Source organism: Ovis aries, chromosome 12 (assembly GCF_016772045.2).
Source record: "Ovis aries strain OAR_USU_Benz2616 breed Rambouillet chromosome 12, ARS-UI_Ramb_v3.0, whole genome shotgun sequence".
NCBI classification, from domain to species: domain Eukaryota; kingdom Metazoa; phylum Chordata; class Mammalia; order Artiodactyla; family Bovidae; genus Ovis; species Ovis aries.
Window position 1 is genome coordinate 62,722,093 of NC_056065.1, and position 9,476 is coordinate 62,731,568.

The following is a 9,476-nucleotide window of genomic DNA, read 5'->3' on the forward strand; positions in this document are numbered from 1 at the left end:
CACTCCAGCTCTCATATTCCCTTGTGTCCTTGGCCCTGGCAAGAGTTCAGGCTCAATACATGTTTGTGAAAGGAACAGTGCTGACTTTGCCTTTGAAAATGCTGGAGAGCCTTCAGTAAAGCTCGAAGGAAGAAAAGCTGAATGTCTTCCTATTTAACTTTGTCTGTGCTCCCTACTCATATGTAGTAGTTTATAACCTTGGTCTTCACACTAGTCACTTGTCAAAGCAAATCTTCCTTAAAGAGGCTTAAGCAATAACAAAGATATATTGTTCAGGACAGGGATATGTAGCCATTAATTTGTAATAACTTTAAAGGGAGTATAAGATATTGAATCACTATACTGTAACCTGGAAACTAATATAATATTGTGAATCTACTATGTTTCAATTAAAATCATAAGTAAAATAAGGGAAATAAGATTGCCCCCTGAAAATAAAAAAGAAAAGAAGCTTAAGCAAGAAGCCAGCCCAGGACTTGACTTTGATGGAAGCTGTATGTTTGAGTGAGGCTGACCATGTCCTTAGTCTTGGCCATCCCATCTTGTGACTCAGAACTGAACTCCTCTGATGTCACAAGCTTTGAGAAGTTCTGCTAAACTGATTGACAAATCTTTTTCAGGACAGCCTGAGACACTCTGACACTGCTTAATTGGCACACTGACAATAATGATCAAATTAAACAGCTTTCCTTGAGTTTCACCATCACATAAGGCAGAGGCAATCTTGAAAACATGGGCCTTGAGAAAAATATGCTTGGAAAATACTTTGGCTTCTTAATGTGGGCTTCCCTGCTGGCTCAGATGGTAAAGAATCTGCCTGCAATGCGGGATAGGGCATTATATTTCTAGTTTTCTAAAGGGTTTCAGACTACTGGCATAAGCACAGTGCCACTATATTGCAACCACTAAGAAATAAACAGAAAGCTACAACACATGGGGCCAGCATGCCCTGAACTGATGTTCTGTGGAAATTCCCTAGGAGCCCAGGGTTGCATAAAACTCAACAGGAAAAGACCATCAACCCCATCTAAACCCTGTGTGCTCAATATAGGATTCTGTAATGTTTGAGCTTGCCAACTGTGGCTTTCAGAATTAATCTACCATTCAGCTGCTTCACCGAAAGCAGTTTCCATTTGGGGAGCTCCTTCAAGGAGCATAGGAGGTCAAAGCATTGTATGAGCTTTGGAGCCAGTTGGCCAGAACACCAGGTAACATTTTCCCAGTCAATCAAGGTTAAAGCTTCAGGTGCCTGTTTGTGCTGGTGCAATACATATTTTTGTGTGTATTATGTATTTATGACTGTACTATGTATGACGGGATGGATACAGAGAGAATCCCTGTCCCAGAGGCAGACGGAAATGATGCTGCCTTCTAGCAGCAGAGAGAGAGGAAAATTGAGAGAAATAGCTATTTTGAATAGGCTGGATTAACTGGAGAGGATCTTAGACTCCAGATAAATACACAATCTCTACTCCTCCCTGTCTTTTAAGAATCTGACTCTATACAATGCAAGAGATCCCTTTCTAAAAGCCTATGCAACCTTTCTTGGTAGCCCGTACAAATCCACCAACCAGCATATTTTGTACTACTTTCTTTGTGCTTCGAAATGTGTGTGGAATTATAGTGGACACTGTGGATATTAAATTAGGCAGGACTGTGGGCTATAGTTCATGGGGTCGCAGAGTCAGACATGACTGAGCAACTAACACTTCTTTCACTTTTTTTCCCCTCAGATAATGTATGTATCATTCAGTAGGATGGAGCGGCTTGTACCCTAGAGCAATTAGGGATAATTGCTCAAAGAATAAACAAGTTTTTATCTGTGTGGCTCAGTTTACACGGCAACAGCCTGATCTTCCTTTAGCCCCTCTGTCTACTGTCAAAGGTTTTCATGACCTGGTTTCCCACTCATATTCCATCTAGTTACATTTCATGCACCTCTCTTACATTTTATATCCCAGTCACTCTTGGAGCTGTCTTAAGGGTGACTAGTCCCCTTAGGGAGCTAAGCTGTAAGGCTTTCTAACACATCACTAGAAATCAAGCAAAGTATAGAGGATAGAATTATCCAAACTCCTCAAGGAGTGGACATTACGTGAGACTCTATGATAAACTGCTAAGGGGAAGGAATAATATCCCCCCCCTACACACACACACAGGAAGCTGTGTAAGTAACAGCAGATTTCTAAATTTCTGCACAATTTTGTTGAACTGAGTCAGGGGCCAAGAAATGGACTTGCTTGGGACAACTGAGATGAGGAATTGCATGTTGCCATCAGAGAGCCCTCCTAGTTTCTCTGAAGAAAGTTGAAGGAAACCAGTTAAAAGTGAGCTGAAACCTAAATGCCCATTTACAGATGAATGAATAAAGAAGATGTGGTATACATACACAGTGGAATATTACTCAGCCATTAAAAAGAACAAACTGATGCTATCTGCAGCAACATGGATGAATGTGGAGATTATCATACTAAGTGAAGTAAGTAAGACAAAGAAAGACAAATAGCATATGACATAGCTTATTTGAGGTGGGGTCACAAAGAGTCGGACACAACTGAGCGACTGAGCGACTGAACTGAACTGAACTGAAAACAAATGATACAAATGAACTTATTTACAAAACAGAAACACTCGAAGACTTAGAAAACCAATTTATGATTACCAGGGGAGAAGGGTGAGAGAGAGGGATAGTTTGGGAGTTTGGAATTGACATGTACACACTGCTATATTTAAAATAGATAACCAACAAAGACAGACCTATTGTAAAAAAAATTTTTTTTAATTTAGGGAACTTCCCTGGTGGTCCAGTGGTTAAGAATCTGTCTCCCAATGCAGGCATGGTGGGTTTGACCCTTGGTAGGGGAACTAAGGTCCCATATGCCACAGGGCAACTAAGCATAGGCATCACAACTACTGAGCCTGCACACTCGAGAGCCTGAGCGCCAAAACTAAAGGAGCCTGTGTACTGCAAAAAAGACCTAGCACAGCCAAAAGAGAAATTTTAAAACACTTTTTTGAAAAAGTGAGCTGAGAGGGGCTGTTTATGGGCTGCGAAACTATCTGAAGTTCTCTGCATTTCCCATCAGTTCAGTTCAGTTCAGTTCAGTCGCTCAGTCATGTCCGACTCTTTGTGACGCCATGAATCATAGCACGCCAGGCCTCCCTGTCCATCACCATCTCCCGGAGTTCACTCAAACTCACGTCCATCGAGTTGGTGATGCCATCCAGCCATCTCATCCTCTGTTGTCCCCTTTTCCTCCTGCCCCCAATCCCTCCCAGCATCAGAATCTTTCCCATGCCATCTCACAACTCTGTGATTTTGACAGATTTGCCTGAAACCACCCCATTGATAGTCTATACCAAGTTAATCTCAAAACTCAACAAAAGCTATTACCTCCTCCAGAAAATCTTCCATGACTCCATACTACACTCTGGCCTAGCCTGGTCTGTACAGATGGCCAATCTTTGTTCTTCCATTGTTGCCTATGCACATCTTTCTCACAGCAGTGTTATAATAAGCTATTGATGCATCTGACTCCTTCACTAGGCTGGAAGCTCCCTGACAGGTATGAGTTGTGTCACATTTTTCTATATACACACAGCATCTCTCCAGCTCCTGGTTATTTCTGGTTATTAGAGCTCCTGGTTACTTCTGGTTATTAGAGCTCTTTATTGCCTAGGAAAAAGAGAGATCACTAAGAATGCCCAAATAGTTGGATTCACAGACGAACACTTGGATTGGATTCTGGCCAACAGGTAAGTGGGATTTGAAGTCAGGGGATGTCCTTCCTGCCAGAAGAGTGATCCTGAGCATGAATATGTGAAACAAACAATAAAGAACACAAGCCCAGCTGTGAGAAGCAAATGTTTTCCCATATATCTAATGAAGATCTAACAAAGTCTATTTCCTTTTGTTCAGTCCTTTCCAGAATATCAGAAAAATAAAAATATGGTGGATGCATGCTAAGACACTCCAACTGTGTCCGATTCTCTGCGACACTATGGAACGTGGCCCACAACACTCCTCTGTCCATGGGATTCTCCAAGCAAGGATACTGGAGTGGGTTGTCGTGCCCTCCTCCAGGGGATCTTCCCAACCCAGGAATGGAAACTGCATCTCTTACACCTGCATTGGGACGTGGGTTATTTACTACTAGTGCCACTAAAAATATGGTATAAGTGTGCAACTGGAATTGTGAGCAGATAGAAACCTTGGTTGCCATTCTGGCCATGAAATCAAGTCTTCTCAGGAGCTGTATGAATTCAGAGGACAAGATCCTTCCCAGCACATCCCCTTCCCATGACTTCCCCCACCCCCAATAAAGTCCCTAAACAGAGAGATCTTGTTCAGGTAGGTATCACAGCTCAAAGTCAAAACAGTTAGAGGCTGACCAGAATAGTGGGTCCTTGACCTCTCTGCCCTTCTCATCCATAGGCTTCAACTTCCTATTGGTGGTCCGTCTGTTTCTTGAGCACTGGGTAGAAGATTATTTTTCAGACAAGATAGGGTTTATTTTATTTTTACTTTTTATGCTATATATATGTGTGTGTGTGTGTGTGTGTGTGTGTGTGTGTGTGTGTGTGTGTGTGTTCAGTCATGTCTGACTCTTTGCAACCCTATGGACTGTAACCTACCAGGCTCCTTGGTCCATGGAATTGTCCAGGCAAGCATACTGGAGTGGGTTGCCATTTCCTTCTCCAGAGGAATCTTCCTGAACCAGGGATCGAACTTGCATCTCTTTTGTCTCCTGCACAGGCAGCCAGATTCTCTACCACATTGCTACCCTGCAAAGGAAAATATATAATACCATCAATTTTATTCCAGAATACATCATCTTAATGATAATAAAAAGCTTTTGTATGCACATAAGTGCCAATACATTTTTGAAGACCCAAATTTTAACAAATAGAATAGACAAATTCATAAGACAAGAAATCATAGAGTACTTTGGCCAAAAAATTAAAAAATCTGGCTCAACATTCTGCTTGTTGGTTTTACATATACTGTATAAACAGTGAGTATGGATGTGACTGTTACAGCTTTTTTAAGGGAATGAAATAATGTCTAGCTCACTTTTCCGAGGTTATACAGGAACTACAATGCTCTTTGACAGCAAACAAGAAGTGCAAAGTCTGCACTTCCACCATCTCAGAGCAAAGCACCAAGAACTTCCTGCAAAAGATAGCCAGCACAGAGAATCTGGTCAATGTCTGCAGCAGGAAAAATTAATAGTGCAAGAAAGGAGGGATGTGATGCATGGCTGGGAGGAGGTTCAAATTTCAGAAGTGTCTCTGCAGCTTCAGAACATTTTCTCTGGTCTCAGGCCTGTCTGCCACTGGATTCTGTGTGCCCTGATCTAAATCTTTAACCAATATGAACCTGGATGACGATGATTCAGTTTGCTCAGGAGTTTGATTGAGAGCATCCTCCTCACTTGCTAAAACTCTGGGTGAAATTCCTATCCCGAAGATGCAGTGTAGCTGATTAGATATTTTAGCTGAGGCTAGAGTGGCAGAGGGTTTCCCTGGTGGCTCAGAGGTTAAAGCGTCTGCCTGCAATTCAGGAGACCTGGGTTCAATCCCTAGGTCAGGAAGATCCCCTGGAGAAGGAAATGGCAACCCACTCCAGTATTCTTGCCTGGAGAATCCCATGGACAGAGGAGCCTGGTGGGCAAGAGTCCACAGGGTCACAAAGAGTCAGATATGACTGAGAGACTTCACTTTCACTTTCAGAGTGACAGAACTGCTCTCATTTATCAATTCCCTTGGGGACTTGGGGACACCTTCCTTATTAGTTACCAGGTCATCACCTGGACCCCTGAAGTTAATATTTTCTACATGTTCTACTCCAGCTGAAGTGTCTGTTAATTCTTCTGTCTTCATAGATATGGCCTAATGAAAGGAGACTTGTGAACACTGATCACTCTGGGTAGCTGTAAGAGGATTGTTTGGGGACCATCTTTCAGAAAGGTCTCTAATACCTGTCTGGCCCTCAGTTACTGTCTCTGATTGACAGATAACATCTTCAGATGTACTTTCTGAAGCTGGTTTACTACAAAAGACCAAAAATTCATTTAGTTCCTTTAAGGCTGCTGTTATAGATAGCCCTCTGTTGACTCCGCAGAGGGCTAACTGCACAGAGACTTAAATAAACTTATATTCATTTGTTCAACATTATTTTCTGGAAGCTGTACATCCTGAATGGAAATGAACTTACCAAAAATTTCAGAGGAAGGGTTACATTTCTACTTCCAAGGGACTAAGGTAAGATCAGATATACCAATGTTCTTGACATTAGTATTCTGATTGCCTGCTGAATTAAGCATAGCAACTAGGGATTGTTCTACTGTATCTATTTACATAAGCGTTTCTGAATTTGAGGAGCCAAAACATCCTGCTGCTAAAATTCTACCTGAAGGTAGAATATTTTTCTCTTAGCCTGTCTCCTTTCACTGTAGTTTCCAAACAAACACTTCTTGTTGATTCTGTTACCTTTCTTCAAGAAATTCAAGGTCTTCTGTGTTACAAAGATATGCTCCATCATGTGAAGCATTTTGTTGTGTACCCTCATGCTGTTCATTCCTTGGTTCTTCATGTTGCTGAAGGCTATTTACTTGACTCAGGTACTGATATTCTGAATGCCAATCATTTTCACCTATAAGCCTCTGAAGTTCTAGCTTCCTAGTATTTGTGACAGATAAACTAGCTTTCTGTCTTGTGTGGAGATGATGAGGCCCTGGGTGTTTCTTTCAGCTTCCCAGGTGGCTCCAGGTATAAAATTTGCAGGAGATGTGGGTTCCATCTCTAGGTCTGGAAGATCACCTGGAGGAGGAAACAGCAACCCCACTCCGGTATTCTGATGGGATAATCTCGTGGACAGAGGAGCATGGTCAGCTACAGTCCATGGGGTCGCAAAAAGCCAAACACAACTGAGTGAGTGACCAGACACATGCTTCTTTCGGCAGATTTCTCTAGGTCATCTGCACCAATGACTTCTTTGAGTGAATTCTGCAAAGGAATAGCTGTACTCTGGTTTGCTGGAGCACTGTCTGCTGAAGAAGCACAATCAGAATGGTCCTGCAGAGGAAGATGTTGTTTCATTTCTGATTATCTGGAATTCAGCTGAAGCCTTCAATGTCTTCACAACTTTAGGTTCAATGCTGTCTGGGTCACTGGGCTTGATGGTGGGGTCGGGGGCGGGGGGTGGCGGGGTAGGCTGAAGCAGAGACAGAATCAGTAAGACTTAAGAACTACCAGTCACAAGTCTCTGTCGGGAAGGATGGGCTTGATAGTTAAATGCATTTGAAACTGGTGATGATATTCCCAGTGAGTTAGTTCCTTCACTGTTTTTTTCCTCTGGTCTGGGGCCCACTCCAGCTGCAGTACACACATACTATATATATACACATTATGGATTCTGACACTCTGCATCTTCCACCGATTTCTGAAGGGCTTCTGCTAATTCTTGGTCTGCAGTCTCCTCTGGCCTCTTACCTGGCCCCATATGCCAATGGGGTACACTCTGGTAACTCTCCCTCGGGAAGGAAGATGGTCTGTGAGCCTGTGGTGCTCATCATGAGTACATTTTTCTTGAGGTCAATGGAACATTGATGCCATTTTAACATATCCAGTCCTGGAAGCATGTCTACAGGTTCTTCCTAAAGTATAGAGAAGGAACAAGCCAGGAAATCTGCTTCGTTTTGAACCCGAACTAGATGTACCCATTCAATAATCTTCTGGGAGCCCATTCCTTTGGCCATCTCTGCCCACCAATAGTCCACCAGCTTCATTATATTACAGCTTTCTGCACAAGCTTGGTTCATCATAATCATCTGGGCACCTGAGTCAACAAACACTTTCACAGATTGTCCATTCACTTCGTAGTTAATACAAAGCATCATTATTCAGCCCAAACTTTCCAGAGCCTCTTCCTCCTCCTCTTTCTTATTGCCATGTTTTCCTCAATGTTCTATTGCCTTGTATCTTCTATTTCTGCCTGGGTTTCAAGATTATAAGGGTCCACAGAAGAGACAAACCCTTTCTTGCTCTCTCCTTGTGGCTCCATCAGGACCCTAGGAAATTTCTCAAGATCTCCTCTGAGCAGAACATCTGCCAAGGGTGGGTTATGTTCCTTCAGCAAAGACAGCTCAGAGGGGATTGGCAAGCAACAGGTCTCAGAGCAAGGCTGGATTGCCCAAGCGCTGAAGCTACTTCTCCAAGAGATGAGTGGGACTGCTGGGCTCCTTATAGCTGGCGCTATGGGAATTTTGGGGTTTTGGTTTTAATTTTTTTCCTTGAAGGTTGATTTTTATATTGAGGTGAGTCTTTCATACGTATAAGTAAAATAGGCTATAAAAAATAAGTACCTCAAAGTAAAATGGCTCTTAGCATACCTCCCCGTACCCACCTCTCTCTTCACACCTCTCACTTTAGGAAGTACTGTTGACTGAAAGCATCCAGTTGTACTTCTTTGAAGAAAGCATTCTGACAGACGACGGAGTCCGTTGGGTACGTTTGGGAACTGCACCGGAGGTCGAGGGTCAGCTTTCTCCTTCCGCCGTAAAAATCCCAGTGCCGCCATCTTGTAAGCCTTAAGCAACCCATGACCCCTGGTGGTCTGTGAGGTCTTTCAGCAGAGACGGTGTGTCTCTCAGCTGCAAGGAAGTCGGATTCCAGCCCGCACAGCGCGGGAGGTGTGCAAGTCGGCGTCGACCTGGAGGGGAAATGTCACCTCGAGGAAGACCCTCTGCACACAGTACACGGTGAGCAGCCTGGCCCTGGTGGACCCGGCTGGGCGTCGGGACGTCAGGGCGGCGGCGGGGCCAGGCTGGTGCTGCAGGCAGCGGCCCAGGCGCCCGCTCGCCTGATAGTTGTTCCCCTCCCTGAGGTAGCTCGGTGACTCCCTGAGGTAGCTCGGTGACTCCCTTGGCAAGCGGGGCCGCCACCACCCCCTGTGAAGCCGCTCGCAGTTTTAGTTGAAAGATTGCTGCTCAGGGCTGTTATCTGCTTAAGTAGATGATGGGTGGAAAGTATTGACTCATACTTCCTTTTCTGGTTTTTGACATTGTTCTTCTGAAACCGAGATACTAGAGTTTTCTGTTTCTTGGCTTATGTGTAAGAGAGGGGAGAGAGTTGCAAGAAAAGGATGGGAGCACCCCTTCTTAGGGGAAAGACTGAAATGATAACTATGACCTTGCCATGAGAGATTATCCTGAAACAACAACCTTTAGACCATGTTTTAAGACTGGAAGTATTATATCCATACTCCCCCTCCAAAGCCCCCTGTTTTTAAGCACCTTTTTTAAAAAAGTCTTTATTGAATTTGCGACAGTATTGCTTCTGCTTTAGGTTTTGGTTTTATGGCTAGGAGGCATGTGGGATCTTAGCTACTCGACCAGAGATTCAACACACACTCCTTGCCTTGGAAAGGGCTGCTAGCCTAAACCACTGGGTCGCCATGAAAGTCCCTATAACCA

At 43.7% G+C, this 9,476-nt stretch overlaps 2 pseudogenes; both read right to left on the bottom strand.

Annotated features, from left to right (window-relative positions):
• Window positions 1–5,095: 5,095 nt before the first annotated feature.
• LOC106991458 (regulatory solute carrier protein family 1 member 1-like) lies at window positions 5,096–7,384 on the bottom strand (annotated as a pseudogene).
• A 24-nt stretch (window positions 7,385–7,408) lies between these two features.
• Window positions 7,409–8,581, bottom strand: LOC106990668 (protein DDI1 homolog 2-like; annotated as a pseudogene).
• Between the last annotated feature and the right edge of the window lie 895 nt (window positions 8,582–9,476).